The sequence below is a fragment of the Arachis hypogaea genome, chromosome 17 (assembly GCF_003086295.3).
Source record: "Arachis hypogaea cultivar Tifrunner chromosome 17, arahy.Tifrunner.gnm2.J5K5, whole genome shotgun sequence".
Classification (NCBI taxonomy): Eukaryota; Viridiplantae; Streptophyta; class Magnoliopsida; order Fabales; family Fabaceae; genus Arachis; species Arachis hypogaea.
This window is the reverse complement of record NC_092052.1, coordinates 95,788,105-95,811,616: the sequence shown is the minus strand read 5'-3', so window position 1 is coordinate 95,811,616 and position 23,512 is coordinate 95,788,105. Positions and strand designations below refer to the sequence as shown.

General features: G+C 36.4%; 1 long non-coding RNA gene across 1 annotated transcript; it reads left to right on the top strand.

Annotated features, from left to right (window-relative positions):
• The first annotated feature begins 862 nt into the window (after nucleotides 1-862).
• On the top strand, nucleotides 863-2,081 carry LOC112765363 (uncharacterized). The gene is made up of 3 exons (XR_003183682.3): nucleotides 863-1,570; nucleotides 1,751-1,822; nucleotides 1,908-2,081. It is a non-coding gene; the product is annotated as an uncharacterized lncRNA (long non-coding RNA).
• The last annotated feature ends 21,431 nt before the right edge of the window (nucleotides 2,082-23,512 follow it).

The following is a 23,512-nucleotide window of genomic DNA, read 5'->3' as shown; positions in this document are numbered from 1 at the left end:
TATTTTAATAATGGTGTTGAATTCGCTTACTCAATTGTTGAGAATTTCTTGCATTATTTTGGTGCTTCGTGACTTGTTTGATATTGTTGGGTGTAACATCCCGCATTTTTGAAAATCTAAATATAAATAAATTGTGATTTTATCTTATTAAATTTAAACTTTATAATTTTAGAAATTATTTTGTTAAAAATAATTAAATAGATTCGGAGATAGTTTTATTTCGAATCAATTAATATTTTTAAGTAATCTAATTATAAGGGAATATTTTGTATAATTTTAGTAATTGAAAAATAATAAAGAATTGTACAATTTAATTTAAGTAACTTTTATCCTGAAAAAGTTACGATTTATTTTACTAATTTGATATCTTATTTTATGAATTAATTAATTAAGAGTAATTAAATTAGTTTTATTAATATTTGAAGTTTAAGTTAATTAATATTCTTATGTAATTTTTATAATTGGTTATCTCATATGCTTTGGAAATAAAATTTAGTAATGGAAGTGTTATATATTTAATTTAAGTAATTTCTATTATGAATGAATTATGGTTTATTTTATTAGTTTGAACTTTTAGAGATTAATTTATTAGGAATGATTAAATGGATTTTTATAAATACTTTAAGTTTAAGTAATTTTATTATAGTTAGATATTTTGTAAATTGAAATTAAAGTTTCAGATATAGAAAAATAATAGAGATTTGTATGATTTAATCTAGAAAATTGATATTTGAATTTAAATTGTACTTTACAAAATATAATTAACTTGTTCATTTTATAATGTAAATTAGAAATAATTGATTGAACTTAGAAATATGTTGATAAATAATGTTCCTAAATATTTTTAATAGAGTATATTTGATTCTAAAATTACTGTACCCTTCAATTTTATCAAAATATCTATTCATATCTATCCATATTACTTTATAAAATCCTAATTTCTAACCCTAATTCCTAAAATTAACTCAGAACCCTAATTTCCCCAATTCCTAAACCTAACCGCCGCAGCCTCACCCTCTTTCAACGTACAAACGCATACACACTGAAGAAATGGGGAAACAGAGAGAAAGATCTGAGAAAGAGAGGGAAGCGAAGGGAGACGGAGCTGGCTGGGCCTCGCTGCCGTCGCCGTCGAGCTGAGGGAAAGACAGGGAGCTTCACCGCACCGTCATCCAACCGGTCGAGTCTGCTGCCTCACCGCCGCCTCCTTCGTCGCGCGCTACTGCCGGCCTGGAATCGCCGCCACTGCACCTTGCCCGCTTGTCGCCGCCATTTCGTGGAGTCCGCTCTGGTGCCGGTTGAACAGGGATGAGGGAGAGGCTTCGAGAGAGAGATGCAATGGAGGTTAGAGGGAAGAGCTGCCATCACCGCAGTTCCGTCTATGAAGCCTGAGCTCGTGTTGCCGTCCTGAGCTTCGGCGCCGCTGTGGAGGAGAGTGGAGTAGTCACCGTCGTTGGAGAGAGGGAGAGCCAGAGGAGGACGAGACGTGTGAGAAAGGAGACACACAGGGGAGGAACTGTTCCTCTGCCGCCGCTATCGCCGGAATTCCTGGTCGCCGTCGTCGTTCATGGTGAGTCAGTTAAGTCATAGCCATGAGAACCACTACCTCTGAACCCCAGTTGTTCTGTTGCAATCCTGTATTTTCCTCTGATATTCTCGACTCTGTTCTGCTTCTCTTTTGTTTTGTCATTCTTATTTCGTTGGTGTCCCTGCTGTTCTAACCGATTGGATTGATGCTGCTGCTGCTAAGACGTATGCCCTGCTCTCTGGTTTCTGTTTTCCCGAGTACCAGAGCTGCTGCTCCATTCCTGTATTTCTTTTGGTAAGATAGGTTTTGTTCTACAATCAATATTTTGATTACTGCTCCTTTGATAATCTGTTCTGTTTTACCCTTGCATTTGCTTCAGCCTCTATTAAATTCCCTTCCAAAATTGTTGTTGCTGCTACTAGAGTTGTGGGTGATGCTGCTGCCGTTGATCCGAGATGCCAAACTGTTGCTGCTACTACTTTGAGATGATATGGCTGCTATTAAGGTTGTTGTTCATGAGTGCAGCATTCCCAATTTCTATGAATTTCGACACTTTGAGGTAGGGGGTTTAAAACGATTTTAATTTAAGAATGCCTACAAGGTTTATTGAATAACTGCAAATAGATTTAATAGCTGTGAGTAATTGATTGATTATGTAATTGTTGAATTGTGGCTGAAATTGTGATTGGAATGGTTGAGGTTGTGATTTGGAATTGTTGATTTGTGATATTGATTGATTATGTGGATTGGGAATTGCTTGATGACTAATTGTTGAGAATTTCTGAATTTTAATGGGTTATGTTGGATTTGTTGCCGTTGAGTTGTTATTTGGTATATTGTAATGTTAATGAACTTGGTTGGTGGTTGATTTGGAATTGGTTTTGAGGGGTTTTGAAAGGGTTGGATTTTGAATACTAAATAGATTGCTGAAAAACTGATTTTTGAAATTAAAAGGTGACTTTGGAAGTGAATTAGTTATCCAACGATAATCGAAATGATATAAGAGCAAAGGCTGAGTAAAGTATAATAAAAGTTGTTGTTGGGACTCAATTTTGAGAAGTTTGAATTAACTATAGAACTAGTTATGATTCCTCAAAGTTAAAATGTAAAACTTGATTTTCTGCATTATTTTTAGAGGAAGCCGGAAAATTTGAAAATCTATAACTATTTCTGTGATTATCGGAATTGCGTGGGACCAAGTCCGGATTGAGCTTGGGGATATAGGAAACTGGACTGCTGAATTTGAGACTCTTTCACTAAGTTTATGATTAATGGTGAATTTTTGAATCATGGATGTCAAAACTGGTTTTTCTGCAGAATGTTTAACGCAGCAGCAACTTGATTCCTCTATTGGAAATTCTGCAATTTGAATTTTGAAATGGAACCAATTTTAAATAAAATTTTGTTTCTATTATTTTAATTCCGTAAAATTTCAGAACAATTGGACCTGTAGTTTTAAAGATATGAATTTTTGAAGGATGATGCATTATGCAGAAAAAGCCAGATTCTGTTTCCTTAAATTAGTAACTTTGGGAGTTTATAACTTTTGATCCTGGATAGATATTGAGATGCAACTAATTGGAGGTGAAACTTAAGTATGTTTAGTATACATGATTTAAATTTCAGGATTTTTCATGTTTTAATAAGTGAGTTATGGGACTTGGAAGAGGTTGTGTTCAATGATTTGTAAAACAGAATTCTGCAGAAAATTTCCCAACTTCCAAGCTACGTAACTCCTTCATTAAAAATGGTATGACCCTGGAACCAATTGAGAAAGAAATTTGGATGAGTTATGTTTAATCACATTAATTTTGAAGGTAGTTGGATTTAATTTGGATTTTATATGAAATTTCAAATGTTGTATGGTGCTGCTGTCTTTTGGATTTAAAATACTGCAGAACAGTCACGGTTTTGCTTATATTCCCGAAGCTAGAGACAACGAAAAATTATGATTTTTGATTTAATAGAAAGTTTAATCCGAGACGGTCGCATGGATTTAAAGTTTGCGTAATTCCAAATTCATTTGATATTTTAAAAACAAAATGGAAATCAGGCTGCCAAGTTGTGTTGGTAATTATTTTGGATATGGAATTTAAGAAATAGATTTTCTATTATCAAATGTTTTTGAGAATATATTGCTGTGGCAAATGCTGAAAGAGGCTGATGAACTGTTGAGAAAGAAGGAACCCGTAAGGGTGGATAAGTCCTATTTTTAAAGGAGATTATGTCCAAATTTTTATACAAAATATAAGGACTTAATCAAAATAAATATTCAAGGCTTATTTAATAATAATAACTTCAATAATTCTTTTAAGAAAAGAATATTTGGTTTATGAGATTGTTGGTAGGGGCGTGGGTCTAGTCCCGCTTGCTCAGTACGTAAACTATTATGCAGGGATGGTGGTTTTGTCCCGCCTGTAGTGAGGACGGTGGTTTTATCCCGCTCACGTATTGATAAATTGTTCAGCAAGGACGGTGGTGTGATCCCGCTTGCATATTATTTTATGTACCCAGTAAGGATGGTGGTTTAATCCCGCTTACTGTGGAGGCAAGGACGGTGGTTTAATCCCGCTTGCGTGTTCCGGGTAAGGATGGTGGTTTAATTCCCGCTTGTCTATGGAACCCACGGATAAGGATGGTGGTCTAATCTCGCTTATCCGAGTCGGGTCTGGCAACATAACCGACGCGTGAGCTCATGGCCAGTACGACAGGCATGCATCATATGCATCTATGTGACATTGTTTGGGTGTGTATATTGTAATTGGTTTGCCTAAGTGAATAATTCTGTTAACTGCTAATTGCTATACTTGATATAATTGCTCTTGATTGTGTTTGAACCTCATTACTTGTGTTTGTAACTGATTGGCTGGATTGTGGTGAATTGGGTGCTGGTTGAATTGCTTGGGCCTGAGGCCGTGATTGGATTGTGTTTGAGGGTTTAGTAAGTATGAAAGATTGAGCTGGTTCAGCATAAACTTAATGAACCTATGCTTGGAACAGATTAGTCATTCATACGGTCTAGGAAAACTTTTAAGATTTTTATAAAGGAAAATATGGGTTTAGAATTTTGGATAATTAACTGATGCTTTATAAGATTTTGTATTTTTGAATGTTATGCGGTTGGTTTTTAAAATAAAAGGTTGACACGGCGAGTAAAGATCACTGCAAATGAAAACAGTTTTCTTTTAAATACTTTTGAGTGAAATTAATTATTTGTGTTTTATTCTTTACTTTCACGGCATTCTCGACCTCTACTAAGAACATGTGGTTTGGTTCTCACCCCAAAATTTTCCACCCTTTCAACGACAGGTTTGAAGACGCAATTTGAAGCTGCGAGCGATCAGTAGGCTTTCTTTATGGTTTTAATTGCTTTCATAGAGTTCCCTCGCTCTTGTCCTTTGAGATTTTATTTTACATAGAGGGGTAGGTTTAGTATATTGTATTTGAGTTTTATTTGGTCTCTTTTGTATAAGAATTATTATCAATAATATTTATGTGATTATTATTATTTGTGAATGTTTGAATTATGATTTTAATGAATAAAAAAAAAACAAAATTTTCTAGCATTTTCTTAAAACTGAAACGCGAACTCGATACAAAGGCTTGATAATTAAGTAGTTAATACTAGAAAAGGTTACGTAATGTTCTTTCTAGTAGAAATACCCTGACTTAAGCAAGGTATTTTGCTGGACGGGACGTTACATTGGGTGATGAAACTTTTAAATCAATGCTTCATTTTGTACGACTCTTGTGTCTTTGTGCATTGATATAACCTCATATTGTCTTTCATGACCCACTTTTTCTTATTTGATCTTGATGCTCAATATGCTCTTCATGCTTTGACTTTACTCGTGCATCAAGTATTAGTTGATATGCCTTGGCTTATATTGTTTTCTCACTCACATGCTTAGCTACCATGTAGTGAGAACCTTACTCTTATTTGGCATTAGCCCTCGCCTATGTTCTCTTTGCTTTGACATATTTTTTATAGGCTTAATTTTCTTTCTTTTTCTTTCCTTTTAGGCTGGCCACCAAGAAAGGAGAAAAAGGAAAAGATTTTAAATGGGGCAACAAACAAGTCATCCGCACAACTTTTTGAAGAGCTCATCAATTGGTTCAACCCGTCTACCTTGCTCTTCTTTGCATGCACCGAGGACGGTGCAATCTTTAAGTGTAGGGAGGTCATCCGACTGATCTCTATGGGTAACAATTTCCTTTCAACACCAATTCTTAGTTTTCTTTGTTAGATTAGTTATTGCATTGCATGATAGGTTGCATCCTAGTTAGAATTTGTACATATTTTTACCACTTCTTTCTTATTAGGACTACTTGGTTAGGGTGATGATTTCTTTTCCAAGAAACTATTTTAGGGCACCTTACCAATTTAAAAAAAAATTTTCGAACTTGCTTGAAAGAATTTATTTTGGAACATGGTTTTTGAGCTAAGAACACAAGCTTGTGAGATTTGAGCCTAATGATGTGGTTACATCTTATAACCACTTATTTTTCCTTCTTGTGTGCAATTGTTCTCTTTCTATGATTATGATATTTGATTTGTTTGAATCTATATGTCCATTTTTTTGTGTATTCATGCATTTATATGATTGAGGCCATTATTTCATTAGCTCACTTACCCAAATAGCCTACCTTTTACTCTCCATTGTTAACCAATTTTGAGCCTACGCTAAATCTAATTGTTCTTTATTTTAGCACATTACAAGCCTAAAGCGAAAAACAATAAAAGTCCCTTGTTTGGATCTTTGATTAGCTTAGGCTAGTGAGAGTGTTTATTATTCAAGTTTGGGGAGATTTGGGAACATTGGTTAGGAAAAAAGGGTGTTTTGTATTTCTATATTTGGAAATTGGGTGCATACTCATGTATTGATTAAATGTATAGACCTTATGCATTGATGTTCTTGTATGTAGCTTGAAAGAAAGAAAAAAAATGATGAGAAAAATAAAAGAAAAAGAAAAAAAATAAATAATAAATGTGAAAAAAAAGAAAAAAAAAGAAAAAAATAGAAAAAGAAAGAAAAGAAAAAAGCAATAAAAAGGGGACAAAATGCCCCAAAGTAAAGTTCAATAAGAATCAAAGCATAAGTGTTGTGAAATGAAAGAAAGTGCATGAGTATGTGAAAAAGTGAAGAATAGGTAGTTAAGTTAGCATTTATTTGTATAGGTTATTATATAGATTAGGTGGGAAAGTTTAAGCTCATCAAAGATTCAAATCCTAGTCCACTTAATCATATACAATCCTAGCCCCATTACCACCTATGAAAAGACCTCATGTTGAATGTATGCATGCATTGAATAATTGTTGATTGTTAGATGAAAAACAAATCTTGGAAAGCATGATTAGGGGATAATTGAGAGAATCGACCCTACACACTTGAGCCACTAGAGTGCAAACACTTCGGGTGAAGGTTCGACGCTAAACTCTTTGATTCCTGGCTTTCATGAGCGTTCTTCTTGCAAGTCTATACTTGGATCGGTAGGATTCATGAGTCGTCATGTGACCTTGAGTTAATGGTGTGGTTACATCCTATAACCACTTATTTTCCTTCTTGTGTGCATTATTCTCTTTCTATGATTATGATCCTTGATTTGTTTGATTCTCTATTTCATTATTTTGTGTATTCATGCATTTATATGATTGAGGCCATCATTTCATTTTGCTCACTTACCCAAATAGCCTACCTTTTATCAACCTTTGTTAGCCAATTTGAGCCTACGATTAACCCACTTGTTCTTAATTTTATCACATCACAAACCTTAAAGTGAAAAACAATAAATGTCCTTAATTTGGATCTTTGATTAGCTTAGGCTAATGTGTGTGAGTATCATTCAAGTGTGGGAAGCTTGGGACATTGGTTGGGAAAAACGGTGTGTTTTTGTATTTTTGTTGAAAATATTAGGAATTGGGTGCATACTCATGTATTGATTAAATGTATAGACCTTATGCATTGATGTTCTTGTATGTAGCTTGAAAGAAAGAAAAAAAATGAGAAAAAAAAACAAACGAAAAGGAAAAAAATAATAATAAATGTGAAAAAGAAAACAAAAGAAAAGAAAGAAAAGGAAAAAAATAGAAAGAAAAGAAAAAAAAGAAAGTAAAAGTAATAAAAAGGGGACAAAATGCCCCCAAGTGAAGCTCAATAATAATCAATGCATATATGTTGTGATCAAGGAAAAAAATGCATGAGTATGTGAAAAAGTAAAGAATGGGTAGTTAGGTTTGTTTAGAATTGTATAGGTTGCTATATAGGTTAGGTGGGAAGTCTAAGCTTATCAAATATTCAAATTTCAAGTCCACTTGACCAAATATGCATCCTACCTTGACCCTAATCCCATTACAACCTATGAAAAGACCTCATGATGAATGTATGCATGCATGAAATAAATGTTGATTGTTAGATGAAAAACAAATCTTGGAAAGCATGATTAGGGAAGAATTGAGATAATTGACCCTATACACTTGTGCGAATAGAGTGCAAACACTTCCGGTGAGGGTTCGATGCTCAATTCCTTGTTCCTGGCTTTCATAAAAGTTCTTCTTGCAAGTCTACTTGAACTTCATTTTTATACTTGAATTGGTAGGATTCATGAATCTTCATATGACCTTAGCCCTACCCGTTTATACATGCTCTTGGAGGACTGATTTATTTTTAACCAAGTAGGTAGAATCATTTTGCATTTAGTTGCATTCATATAGATAGATGCATTTAGGTTATTTGCATTTAATAAATGTCCATACCCCTTCTCTTATCCTTCTTGGTTTAGCATGAGGACATGCTATTGTTTAAGTCTGGGGAGGTTGATAAACCCCATTTTTAGGGTTTATCGTATGTTGAATTTAGAGGGTTTTGTCAAATTTTCTCCCATTTATTCACTAACATAGCATGGTTTTGAAAATTCTCCTTTAATTGTGCTTAAGAGTGAAAATATGCTTTTTAGGACTTAAAATAGCTAAAGTTAATTCACCTTGATTCCATTAGGTGCCTTGATATGTTTGTTAAGTGATTTCAGATTTAGGAGGCAAAGATTAGATCAAGGGAATGAAGGAAAAGCATGTAGAAATGGAGAACTCATGAAGAAATGAAGGAATCGCAAAAGCTGTCAAGCCGACCTCTTCGCACTTAATCAATCATAACTGGAGCTACAGACGTCCAAATGACGCGTTTCTAGTTGCGTTGGAAAGATAACATTCGGGGATTCAAAATGATATAATATTTGCCATAGTTGCATTGCGTATAGGGACACGTACATGCACTGTACGTGTACGTGCCGATGCTGCACGTGATTTACTTAATGCAACTCGTGGCCAGCAATTTCAGAAGCCATGTGGGCCCAATCCAACTCATTTCTAATGTTACTTATCCCGTGGACTGAAGAGGGATAAGACATCTAGTTAGTTAGTGAGTTTTATTTTAGTTTTATCATGCTTTAGTTAGTTTCTAGAGAGAGAAGCTCCCTCTTCTCTCTAGAATTAGGAGTAGGTTTAGATCTAGATCTACTTCTTCTTCTCTTGCTTAATTTCCTTTTTCATCTTCAATTGTTCTCTTGTAGTTGTAGAATTCTTCTTCTCCTGTAATTTCTTTGTATTGTTAGTTGTAGTTTATGAACTTTCTTTTGTAGATTTACATTTCTTCTTCAATGCAATTGGTAAGTTCTTTGTTGTTTCATAATTGTTTTCCTTTTCTATTGTCGATCTCTTGCTATTCTAGTTAGATCTCTTTTTAATTCTTGCAATTCCTCTTGTTTACTTTTATCGTCTTCTATTTGTTTGATGAAATGCTTCTTCTAGTTATTAGTTAGATTTTGTTCCTCTTGGCCTAGGTGGAGTAATTAGTGACGCTTGAGTTATCTAATTCTTTTGTAGATTGATAATTAGAAGTTGCTAATTGATTTGGATACCACTAAAGTTAGTCTTTCCCTTTGGAGTTGGCTAGGACTTATGGAATCAAGTTGATTCATCCACTTGACTTTTCTTCATGGTTAGAGGTTAACTAAGTGGTAGCAATGGACAATTGTGGTCACAATTGAGGAGGATAACTAGGATAGGACTTCTAATTCTCATTCCTTGTCAAGAGCCTTTTTAGTTCTTAGTTTATTTTCATTGCCATTTACATTTCATGTGTAATATCTCAAAAACCCCAAACATACCTCATAACCAATAACAAGACACTTTATCACAATTTCTAGGAAGAACGACCCGAGGTTTGAATACTTCGGTTTATAAATTTAGGGGTTTGTACTTGTGACAAACAAATTTTTGTATGAAAGGATTATTGATTGGTTTGGAAACTATAGTTGCAACGAGATTTCATTAGTGAAATTCTAAACCATCAATTTTCCATTCATCAAATTTTTCCTTTGATTATCGAGTAATTTTCTTTACTCTTGGCCTAGGTTAAGGAAATTGGGAAAACTTGAGTCATTGGGTCTAATTGGCTTGGTGATTTGAGAACCCTTAGTGGTTAAGTTGATAATCATGGACACTAGCCTACTACTAAGTCAATTAGTAGCTAGCACTACAAGAAAATATGTCTATTGCCACGCTTTTAAAGTGTGGTGAAAAGCTGAAAAAAGCGTGGCGATAGCTTTTTGCCACGCTTTTTGAGCTACCGCCACGCTTTTGAAAGGGTGACCTATGAAAGGGTGGCGGTTGCTCTATCGCCACGCTTTTTTCAGTCTATCGCCACGTTTTTTTACAATTGGCACTTTTAAAAGCGTGGCTGTAGGTGGGAGATATGGCCACGCTGTTAAAGCGTGGCAATAGGGCAGATATGGCCACGCTTTTAAAGCGTGGTGATAGGGCAGATCTGGCCACGCTTTTAAAGCGTGGCAAAAGGAGAGGTATGGCCACGCTTTTAAAACGTGACAATAGGAAGAGATACGGCCACGCTTTTAAAGCGTGGCGAAAGCCTTGTTAAATTAAAAAAAATTCTTTTCCTTACTTGATCTTCATTGCTACCCAATATAAATTTTCAATCCTTTTTTATTACCAAACCTACAAATATAGTATGCAATTTTTATTACAAGACATATCAAACAATAATTAGTGAAATATATAATTTACTATAATTGTTTTATACATTAAAAAACTAATATTCAAATACAAAATAAATCTCGAGTTCAAATTCCAAAACTAAAAACCAAAGAAAAATACAGAAACAATACAAGTTAGAACTGCTCATAATATATCAAATTACACTAATAGAGATGCTCATCAGCCTAAATACTTGGTAAAAGATCAAAATCAACCTAAAACTGCTCCACTTTGTGCATTAAGCGTTCAAGTTATCCATTCAAATTCTAGCCTGCAGCAAAATATCAAGAACAATAAAGCAACAGAAACTAAGCTATGCTCACTGATTGGTAAATGCAAATCTAAAAGTACAATAATAAGAAACTAAACTATGCTCAAAATACCAAACTAAAAGCAACAGACCTTCTACAAATTTGATTTAACAAATGTTTCCCCAGATGGAGTTTTGTTCACTGATTCTGGATGAAGATTAAGTTTCCGAACATCTTCAGGAGTCACCTTAAAAGTTGAGGAAGTACCTGTAAGGAAAGGAGGGGAAAAAAAGTTATTGTTAAATTCATATGCCAAATATTTTCCACATATCATAATAATTGATTATAAAAATTAGATATTATTTCTTTACCTTAATGCTTTGGCCCCTAGCAAGCAGAAAAGAAATTGGGACACCTGTTACTCGAGCCATCTCCACATAATTATAAATGAACATCAATTTATCTAAAAGCCGTTGAGGGATATAAGCATCCTGCACAAAGATCAGAATAGATTGATTCACCGTTTTCATTCACATTCTACTATAAAAATTCATCAGCATTATGCTAATAGGAATAAAAATAAACTTGGTCAGCTTAACACAAACTTCTGGATTATTACAATATACAATTAGTATAGTAATTAAGTAATTAAAATTTGTACTAGGAATTTATGATTCTCCTCAAGCACCGATGAGAAATCGGTACAAAATTTTTTCATTTAAGGTCCAAATTCCCCTCCGCAACAAAGCACTTGCATGAATTTTTCCCTATCTGAAAGAAGCTTCATTGCGGGAAAGAATAGCTTAGATACTAATAATGCTTTGATTTCCCAAAATTTATTTGAAGAATTTCTCTTTAAAAATAACTGACATTTGAGAAAGGTGCTGACTAACATTAGTAGAAACAGGAGATGCAATGCAATTGCATCAAATATCAAAGCATTATTAGCAATTTACAACAACCATTTGTAATGTCTTAGCAGAGAAAAACAAAGAAAGGAGGTAGAGAAGGGAACAATGTATTCTCACCATACATTTTTAAGCTCCTTCTCACAAGCTTCATCACATAGTTTCGGCTTATCTTCTGGGGGCAAACCAGCTCTTTTGCCTTCCAATGAACCAACAAAGAGGCTTGAGACTCCCAAAGCCAATCCAAGAAAGTCTCTGCGTGAACTGCTATTAATTAACCATAGCAGCACATTCAGTTGTATCTGAGGCCTTTGCTTTTACCACCGATCTTTGGTATTGCGGAACCAGGCATCGAAGCCTGTCAGCAGCAATGCCTTGAGGATTGCAGCCCAAACATTTACAAGGAGAACCTACCCCAAAAAAAAATTACATACTTTAGAAAACAATTGTGATAGTTAAACCCATGAGAATAATTTCTATGCACCAACACTTTAAAAGTAATTTGAAACTTTCAGCCAATAGAAATTCAAAAAGGTATGAAGTCATGGTGGATAATTGTGATGATTTGGCACTTTCTTGAATTTCTATTAGATGACAGGGAGAAATTGTTTTACCTCACCATCAATGTCTAGAAATCAAATCCTAAATGAATAGTGAAATTGAAGAATGGAAGCTGGGGGCAGTGATAATAGTTGAGAAAATTTCAATTTCGCAGAAACAGAAGTGGATTACAAAGTCACAATGAATTCACCTTTACTATCCTGTAAATACAATGCATGAACTCATTAAGTCAACAATAATTCGTTATTACTTATTACTTTCCTCTTAGAAAAAAAACAAATTTTTGGCACCACTATCATTCATCTAAGAACATGACACAACAGATTATTGAGTTAAACAATAATTAGTAGTGCTCCTCAAACTAAAACCTATACAAGAGTGGAAGAAATAACAATCTGAGGTTGTGAACAAAACAGAAACAAGAAGCAATGACAATGTAACATTGTTTGAGTTGTGAAATGAAGAAAACAATTGGAAATTTAAGGAAGCAGCACATAGAATAGATACCTAGTGGAAGAAGTAGAAAGGAGAGAGAAGCAGCCATTTTATCTTTTTCTTTTTCTTTTTTTTTCTTTTTCCTTTTCTTCCCCTACAGATAACATAAAATCTTAATTCTTAATAAATCTTCTAGTAGTATAATATAATTTATACCACTCAAATCTTTTATTTAATATGCAAAGAATAGAATCATCAACAGAAGCAATTGTTTATTAAACAGCAGCAGTAAATAGCATGTTTCCCAGGTTCAAGCAAGCAGCAAACAGAATTTATATGACTTAACCAGTTCCACAAACTGAAATCATTGCAGTTCATATAATATGGACCAAGCAACAAGTAGAGCAGCACTCAGCAACAACAAACCAAGAAAAATTAATGAAACAGTAACACTTTCACAGCATCTATTTTGGACAATGAAAAAAACACTTTCACAGCATCTATATTGAAGCACAGCCAGATCATTCTGAGATCCCCTTGATCGATAAACAAGGAGAACAGCAATTGCCACAGCTCAAGGAAAAATTGGAGGAACCTAAACTTCTAGAGGCAGGCAAAGACAGCATCACAACCCCTTTAGAAAAAGAGGTCACCAAGGGGAAGGCAACCTCAAAAGAAACAAAGAAGAAGGTACCAAGGAGATGGAGGAACAAGAAGATCCCTACGGAAGACTTCTCTCCAGGGGATAGAGTTGTCTCAGCTTACTTCCCAGATATTCCCCCTAATCTCCCTACTGTACCATCTCAGTTACCCAAGGTCTTCACTATCAACAGAGTTCTTTCCCTGGAACATGTGGAGATCATTGATCCAATCAATGGATATAAGTCCACAGCAAGAGGGGAGGACTTTAAGCACTACCAACCACCCTGATGAGGGAAAAATGTCAAGCTAGTGACGTTAAAGAAGCGCTTCATGGGAGGCAACCCATGTTCTATATGTTTTTAAAATAATGAATAAATCAATGTTTATGAATTTCAACCCAAACTTGACAAACACTTGGTGAAATCTTTATCATGCAGTATATAGTGAAGAACAAGTTTGGTGTTCAAAGAAAACCAAGATGCATGCTAGTCTTGGGAGCTTTGAACAAAACTTTTCATCACATTGCTTCAAACTAAGTTTGGTGTCACCCCATGGTGCCACCAAAATGCATAAGGATACACAAGTAGTTAGTTAGTTGAAATTCATAAATAAACAAACTATTTTTCTTCTCTTTATTATTCTAGCCGTAGAGTTTGATTTTTTTTATGATATTAATTTCCTTATTTTAAATCTTTATAGGAAAGGAAAAGAAGCATAAAAAGGGATTGATTGGACAATTAAATGGGGGGAGATTCCGCCACTTAATGAAGAGCACTACACACATGTCTGATGACATGCCAACATGTCATGTTTTTCTATGCTTTTTCATTTGTTTTCAATAGATTTTATGCACTTTCTTGAGCCATAAGCAAGCCAATTGGGTAGATTTTCATGTTTCCTTTGATTTAATCAACCATGTATGAATTCATGCTATTTCATGAGGTTTCATGCTATAATTGTCACATATTATGAAAGAATGAATATCTCATGATTTTGAGCATAGCTTTGATGTGTTTGGTTGATTAATGATAGGTGAAGAAAGCTTGAAGCAAGAAGGAATGGCTAGGAGTAAAGAGAGGACAATGGAATAAGTGAAAATGAACCAGGAAGCAAAGAGCTGGACCAAAAGTTAGCCTCAAACTTTTGCACAAACTTTTGGGTGAAAAGTTAGCCCCAACGTTAGCCCCTAACTTTTGGGCTAACGTTGGCACATGAAAGTTACTCCCTGGGCACCAAAAGTTTGCGCCAACGTTAGCCCCTAACTTTGTGGCTAACGTTGGCATGAGAAAAACACCCCCTGGCCACCAAAAGTTTGCGCCAACGTTAGCCTCTAACTTTTGGGCTAACGTTGGCACATGAACACTACAAAGGGGGAGCAAAAGTTTGCGCCAACGTTAGCCTCTAACTTTTTGGCTAACGTTGGCGCCATGAGTGTGCAAGGGGTATACTTCCAACAAGAATAACTTGAGCTACAGAGCTCCAAATGAGGTGATTCAAAAAGCAATGGAAAGTAGGAATTAAGAGCTTTCCAAGCATATATGGCACTGCATGGTGGACACTAAAATTGAGGGAGAAAACTGCCCCGCAATGAGCATAAACGAACATGGTGGCAACCTGCAGTGAGGCCAACTGACCTCTGCACCTTCGACGGAGTATAACTCGAGCTGTAGAGCTCCAAATGATGTGCTCCCAACGGCATTGGAAAGTAGACATCCAGGGCTTTCCAACAATGTATAATAGTATGGGGTGGACAATATGTTTGAACCTCCAGAACTGGCGTTTTTGACCACGTTTGAGGCAAACGTCGCCTCAAACGCTGCACACCAAAGCCAGCAACCTTGTCCTCTTCAAATGAGCATAACTTGAGTTGTAGATGTCCAATTGAGGTGATTCCAATTGGGTTAGAAAGCTGACATTCAGAGCCTTCCAACCATATATAATAGTCTATAGTTGGCATGAAATTGGCAACGTTGACAAGAGGACAAAGTAGCACCCCATACATGCACACAAGGGGGCCAACGTTGGAGCAAAAGTTAGACCCCTAACTTTTGCCCCAACGTTGGTATCAGCAAAACAAGGGTGCTGATGTGAAAAGTTGGAGCAAAAGTTAGACCCTAACTTTTACTCCAACTTTTACTCAAGCTTTCATGATTCCAACCCGGTTCAATTCGGTTCTCTCTCCAACTCCAAGAGCAATCAACCAAGGCCTTTATCAACCCAATTCCATCAAGAGCAAGGGCCCAATTGACACCACTCAAAGGCACAAGAGATAGTTAGAATAGAAATTTCATTTTAATTGTAATTTGTTTTGAATTTCATTTTCATTTTGTAAAAATGCCTATAAATAGGCATCTGTTTCATATTTGTGGGGAGGCTGGCTCCACTAGGGAGCACGAGGATTTGAGAGCTCTCTTTAATTTTCTTTTCTTTGTTTTTGAGTCTTGGGTGGAGAATTGAAGGTGTTCTGTTTCATTCTCCCTCTGAGATTTCTCTCTGCTTTCTTTACTGCTTAATTGAATCGAATTTTCTGTTAATTGCTCTTCATCTACTTTCTCTGCAATTTACATTTCCTTTGCAATTGTTCTTGTTGGATCTAGGAAGGCATTGAGATCTAGACTTGGTTATCTAGTCTCTTGGATCCTGAGATCTTAATTCCAATTTTACATTCTCTGTTTATTGCTTTTCATGTTTATTTACATTTCTGTTTTGGTTCCGAATCAATCAAATCCATCTTTTACTTCTCTGCTTGTTGCAATTTAACTTTTTCTTGTTTAATTTCTGCAAATCCAATTCCCAATTCCCTTTACATTTAATGCAATTTATATTTCTTGTCATTTAAGATTCTTGCAATTTACATTTCTTGCTCTTTAAGTTACTTGCCAATTTACATTCTGCAACTTTAAATTCATTGTCATTTACTTTCTGTTGGCTACAATTTCACACAATTCACTAAATGTCAGCTTGACTAAACTAATCACCCACTAAAATTGCTTGATCCATCAATCCCTGTGGGATCGACCTCACTCCCGTGAGTTATTATTACTTGATGCGACCCGGTGCACTTGCCGGTTAGATCTGTGTGTTTTGGGAGAAATTCATTTTTCCACCAAAATACTCATCAAGTTTTTGGCGCCGTTGCCGGGGATTGATTTAGATCAACAATGATTAAGTGGGTGAGAAGTCTAGATCAAGCATTTTCTTTATTTTTGTTCTCTGTTCTAAGCTGAAACCAAGGTGTTTGTGTTTTTGCCTCACTAAGAAATTCTCATCTCTGATATGAGTAATTTCAATTTTCATTGATGTTTGCAAAATACAAATGGAGTTCAACTCATCATTTGGTCAAACAAGATTTTATGGGATATCACCCACCATCACCAATCTCTAATGGTGGCTGGGAATATCACCAAGAAAATACCAATTCTGAGCACTCCAAGTCATAGAGCTATGCTTCAGAACCACAAGATGAGAAAGGAAATTATATGGGATATTTCCCTCCACCACAAAATGATGCAAGTCATGATTCTAATGGTGGCTGGGAAGGGAATTCTAATGCTCCATATGATATTCATCCGAAGATATCATCACTTGACCATGCTTCAATAGAAAGCCTCTGTCAAAACTCACCACCCACACAAACTTCCATGAACCAAAGCCTCTCAAAGATTGAGTCCATGATCAAAAGATTTGCGGAGGAGGAAGAGAAATACCATAAAGAACTAGAAAACTCCCTTAAAAACATGGAAGTGATGGTAGGCCAATTGTTGAATGCAAGGAAGGAGAAAATGGAAAAACAAGAATGCAAGGTCCCCGTGTCAAGTGAAATTACAAAAAAAGAAGAGGTGGTGAAAGTAGTGGAACCTGAAACTGCTCTTGAGGTGATAAAGGAACATGAACATTCACAAGCCTCACAAACTTCCCTTGAATCTGTGATCGAAAAATATGAAGAGGAGATGAAGAAATGTTGGGAAGATCAACAAACCTCCTCCATGATAGAGCTATTAAAACAAATGTTGAGTGTAAAAGAGGAAGTGGAGGAGCAAGAAAGTGAGGAAGTCATTCCAGAAAATTTACACTCAAGTGAGGAAGAGTTCATGGAACCACCGATTCAAAAGGCTCTGGATGAATACAAAACTCCAATAATCACACAGCAACCAAGACTTGGATTCAAAGAAGTGAAGGCAACTAACAAGAGCACCAATCCTGTCCCTAATCCAGCAAGCAAGATCAATCAAGCCATTTGCAAAAGGAAGCTTGCTGAGGAAAAGCTAAGGCAAGGGACAGTAGCTGAAACTTCTCCTCCTTTGAAGTCATTTCTCTTAACAAATTGGAAGAAGAGGAAGAAAGTAAAGAACAGGTAGACAGTAGGTACATTTCTTTTCCTTGCTTTGTTTAAATTTCAATAAATTGGCATATGGTTACATTCTAAGTTTGGTGTTGCCCTGCAACAAACTGTTTTCCATCTTCATGGATGATTGCATCAATTTTACATGAAAGTGACACACCAAGATTCTAAGTTTGGTGTGACACCTATTTTTTTATGCAAATCAATCCAGCAACATCACTTGTCTGCATAATCATATTGCCTTTTACAGTGTTATTTTCCTTCTTAGTTGGATAATTTTTGTTTTCTCTTTGTTTCATTTATTTACTTGTTTTTAATGCTTTCCTTCATTAACTGTTTTTGTTAATACATCACCAAGACATCCTTATTCATAACAGACTCTTCATTTGGTGATTGTATTTAACATATAACAGTTTCTTTTGTTTAGTTTTAGTTCAAATAAATAGACATATGGTTGCATTCTAAGTTTGGTGTTGATATGCAACAAAATTTGGTTCCAACTCTTACAAGATACTTGCATTGATTCCAAGTGAAAGTGTCACACTAAGTTTGGTGTGCCACTTATCTTTTATGCAATGTATTGTGCACACCTTCTTATCTATGCAATCACAATGTCTCTGTCTCTTGTGCCTTGATTATTATCTTTAATTTTGCTTGCTTGAAACACATGTACTACTAACATTTCTTGTGTAAGACATTCATGATCCATCTTAGCCCCATAGCCACGGTTCTAATAGTTGCTTGAGGATGAGCAAGCATTCTGAGTTTGGTATGGGAAGGAGGAGAATGGGAGGAAAATGACAACAATAGAGAAGATGAACTACAAGGTTGTAAAGTTCCTTTTCCTCTCATTTGTTTCAAGCACTATAAACTGCATGATTGTCTTTACCTTCTCTGTATGCATGTGTGTATGAAAAGGCCTAGTTTGATTCTAAATTGCAACATGGTGCTGTGTCATTATGATTACCAACTTGAGTTTTGTGAATTCAAAAGCAACAAAGTATCATGATCATAAACAAACAAGGAATTAAAGAAGAGTTTAGCATGTGCATACAAGTATTGGAAAGCTAGTATGATTAATTGTTGCTCAATTGCATTGGATTTTATTTAATTGAAGTTTTCATCTAGGACATTTTGTGAAATCTTTTGAAAATCATGAAAACCTTGAAGAGGCAAATACAATTAAAGCAAGAAAAGAAAAAGGGAAAGAATGAGAAAGCTGAAGGCTCTGAGTACCAATGGCAATTTATTTGTTAAGTACTTGTGGTGTTTATGTATCAAGCCAAATGCTTGAAAACAAAACACTTAGAAGTCAAGGTTAGGCTCAAAGTGCAAAAGCACTCCCTCAAAGCTCAAGGCTCTAAGCATCAATGATTAGAGAGTCAAGAAAAGAAAAGAAAAAAATGAGCTTAATGAAGTCCTCTAATCAAATGCTTGTGGTGCTTATGTATCAAGTGGTAATACTTGAAAACAAAGCATTTAGAAGTCGTAGCTTTGTTATCAACTCATAGGGCAAAGCACCCAAAAGGAGAAGCTAATAAGAAAAGCAAAAGCTTGTTTCAAGGAAGAAATATAAGATAAAGATTTCATAAATTGAGCTAGATGGAAGCATCAATCATTTACATTTCTTTTGTGATTGTAGCATGCTTAGAAAACTAGCTTACCATGAACATTGAGTTGCTATTCTTCTTGCCTTGGATTGTCAATCTTTATTGCATGATTCTTTTCTTGCTTGGGGACAAGCAAGGTTTAAGTTTGGTGTTGTGATGACAAGCCAACATGTCATGTTTTTCTATGCTTTTTCATTTGTTTTCAATAGATTTTATGCACTTTCTTGAGCCATAAGCAAGCCTATTGGGTAGATTTTCATGTTTCCTTTGATTTAATCAACCATGTATGAATTCATGCTATTTCATGAGGTTTTATGCTATAATTGTCACATATTATGAAAGAATGAATATCTCATGATTTAGAGCATAGCTTTGATGTGTTTGGTTGATTAATGATAGGTGAAGAAAGCTTGGAGAAAGGTTGAAGCAAGAAGGAATGGCTAGGAGTAAAGAGAGGACAATGGAATAAGTGAAAATGAACCAGGAAGCAAAGAGCTGGACCAAAAGTTAGCCTCAAACTTTTGCACAAACTTTTGGGAGAAAAGTTAGCCCCAACGTTAGCCCCTAACTTTTGGGCTAACGTTGGCACATGAAAGTTACTCCCTGGGCACCAAAAGTTTGCGCCAACGTTAGCCCCTAACTTTGTGGCTAACGTTGGCATGAGAAAAACACCCCCTGGCCACCAAAAGTTTGCGCCAACGTTAGCCTCTAACTTTTGGGCTAACGTTGGCACATGAACAATACAAAGGGGGAGCAAAAGTTTGCGCCAACATTAGCCTCTAACTTTTTGGCTAACGTTGGCGCCATGAGTGTGCAAGGGGTATACTTCCAACAAGAATAACTTGAGCTACAGAGCTCCAAATGAGGGGATTCAAAAAGCAATGGAAAGTAGGAATTAAGAGCTTTCCAAGCATATATGGCACTGCATGGTGGACACTAAAATTGAGGGAGAAAACCGCCCCGCAATGAGCATAAACGAACATGGTGACAACCTGCAGTGAGGCCAACTGACCTCTGCACCTTCGACGGAGTATAACTCTAGCTGTAGAGCTCCAAATGATGTGCTCCCAATGGCATTGGAAAGTAGACATCCAGGGCTTTCCAACAATGTATAATAGTATGGGGTGGACAATATATTTGAGCCTCCAGAACTGGCGTTTTCGACCACGTTTGAGGCAAACGTCGCCTCAAACGCTGCACACCAAAGCCAGCAACCTTGTCCTCTTCAAATGAGCATAACTTGAGTTGTAGATGTCCAATTGAGGTGATTCCAATTGGGTTAGAAAGCTGACATTCAGAGCCTTCCAACCATATATAATAGTCTATAGTTGGCATGAAATTGGCAACGTTGACAAGAGGACAAAGTAGCACCCCATACATGCACACAAGGGGGCCAACGTTGGAGCAAAAGTTAGACCCCTAACTTTTGCCCCAACGTTGGTATCAGCAAAACAAGGGTGCTGATGTGAAAAGTTGGAGCAAAAGTTAGACCCTAACTTTTACTCCAACTTTTACTCAAGCTTTCATGATTCCAACCTGGTTCAATTCGGTTCTCTCTCCAACTCCAAGAGCAATCAACCAAGGCCTTTATCAACCCAATTCCATCAAGAGCAAGGGCCCAATTGACACCACTCAAAGGCACAAGAGATAGTTAGAATAGAAATTTCATTTTAATTGTAATTTGTTTTGAATTTCATTTTCATTTTGTAAAAATGCCTATAAATAGGCATCTGTTTCATATTTGTGGGGAGGCTGGCTCCACTAGGGAGCACGAGGATTTGAGAGCTCTCTTTAATTTTCTTTTCTTTGTTTTTGAGTCTTGGGTGGAAAATTGAAGGTGTTCTGTTTCATTCTCCCTCTGAGATTTCTCTCTGCTTTCTTTACTGCTTAATTGAATCGAATTTTCTGTTAATTGCTCTTCATCTACTTTCTCTGCAATTTACATTTCCTTTGCAATTGTTCTTGTTGGATCTAGGAAGGCATTGAGATCTAGACTTGGTTATCTAGTCTCTTGGATCCTGAGATCTTAATTCCAATTTTACATTCTCTGTTTATTGCTTTTCATGTTTATTTACATTTCTGTTTTGGTTCCGAATCAATCAAATCCATCTTTTACTTCTCTGCTTGTTGCAATTTAACTTTTTCTTGTTTAATTTCTGCAAATCCAATTCCCAATTCCCTTTACATTTAATGCAATTTATATTTCTTGTCATTTAAGATTCTTGCAATTTACATTTCTTGCTCTTTAAGTTACTTGCCAATTTACATTCTGCAACTTTAAATTCATTGTCATTTACTTTCTGTTGGCTACAATTTCACACAATTCACTAAATGTCAGCTTGACTAAACTAATCACCCACTAAAATTGCTTGATCCATCAATCCCTGTGGGATCGACCTCACTCCCGTGAGTTATTATTACTTGATGCGACCCGGTGCACTTGCCGGTTAGATCTGTGTGTTTTGGGAGAAATTCATTTTTCCACCAAAATACTCATCAATGTCTCAAGAGGGAACGCATGGGGAAACGTAGCATGAAACATTGGAGAAGGAAGACCCTTGAAGACCGAACCAATCACTCTCATTAAGTGATGATCCATGTCCTTCCTTCATACATAACCCCAACCGTCCATCAAGCAACAATTCTTGCAATCCACACCTTCCATCCACTCATGATCTCCCTATATAAGTGAACCTTAGTGCATGCTCATTCCTCACACTCAAATTCCCACTCTCCACACTTCATACTTTCGGCTTGCTCAACCCCTCTCATCACACTCTGTCCTAGCCAACCTATTCCTCATCTATCCGTATCCTCCAACCTCCCCCTCAAAACAGCAACTCAATTCATGGCATCATCAAGCTCAAAGAGGCAAAAGAGGAAGGAACCCATGGAGGGTGTTCCTTTCGATGAGAAGAAATTCAAAACTGCCTTTCATGAACGTGAATTCGAACAGATAAGGGCGAGAAAGATATTGCCAGAGTTAATCTTCCAAATCAATGCAAATGAGTCACCACAAATTCTGGAGAAAATCTAATAGAGGGGGTGGCAATTGCTCACAAGTCCAGAGGGGAAGATCAATGGAAACCTCATCAAAGAATTTTATGCAAATGTAGTAAGAGAGGATAAAACCAAGGCCCCAACCTTCAAAAGTTACGTAAGAGGAAAAGAGGTGGACTTCAGCCCAAATGCCATAACAAGAGTTCTTCACCTGAAATCACCTCATTTTGATGAGGACAGTTATCAGGCAAGGATAAGTAGAAGCCCTGATAATGATGAGCTCTTAGAGATAGTGGCAGACATCTGTGTTATAGCAGCTGACTGGGAGAGGTACACAGATGAGAGACCCAAGTTCATCAAGAGAGGAGACCTGAGCCCTGAAGCCAAGGGGTGGTTTGAACTTGTAAGGAGGTCTATTCTACCAGCTGCAAATAATTCAGAGGTAAACATCAATCGAGCTACTATGGTGCATTGCTTAATACAAGGTGGGGAAATCAATGTGAATGAGCTCATCGCCGAGGGGATTCAAGATTCGGCTGAGAAGGTTGATTCAGGTGCCAGGCTTTGGTACCCCAGCACCATTCTCCGCTTATGCAACAAGGCCAAGGTAGTATTTGAGGACAGCAATCCAGACTGGGTGAACCCAGGGAGGCCAGTTACACTCGAGTGATTGGTTTATACTACACCTACTCAACAACAAAGAAGACCACAAATAGGAAAACCAAAAGCAAAAGAAAGAGTTCACCAAGAGGAACCTCATCAGGAAGAATATCAACAAGGAGAGTATTCTGATCCAGCCAACTTGAACATGAGTTACCTTCTAAGAGCCATTGAGGATTTGGGGATGAGACATATGGAAGGACAAGAGCAAATACTGAACCTTCAAACCAACTGGCTGAGCCAACAGGAAGCATGGCAAAAACAACAAATGGAGCAGCAGCAGGAACACTACTCCCAGCTCACTCAAGCCATCAACCAAGTGAATGAGAGGCAAAAGATTCAAGAGAAGCACTTGCAAGAACTCAACCAGCACAGATAGCCCAAATGAAAACTTTCAATGAGTTCAGTGTACTCAATGAAGGAAGGCAACTACATAAGGAGGAGTTCTATGTGAACATTCAAGCCAAGTTGAACTACATGACTAGTAATATGCATCAGCTACACTATGCCATCCCTACATATGATG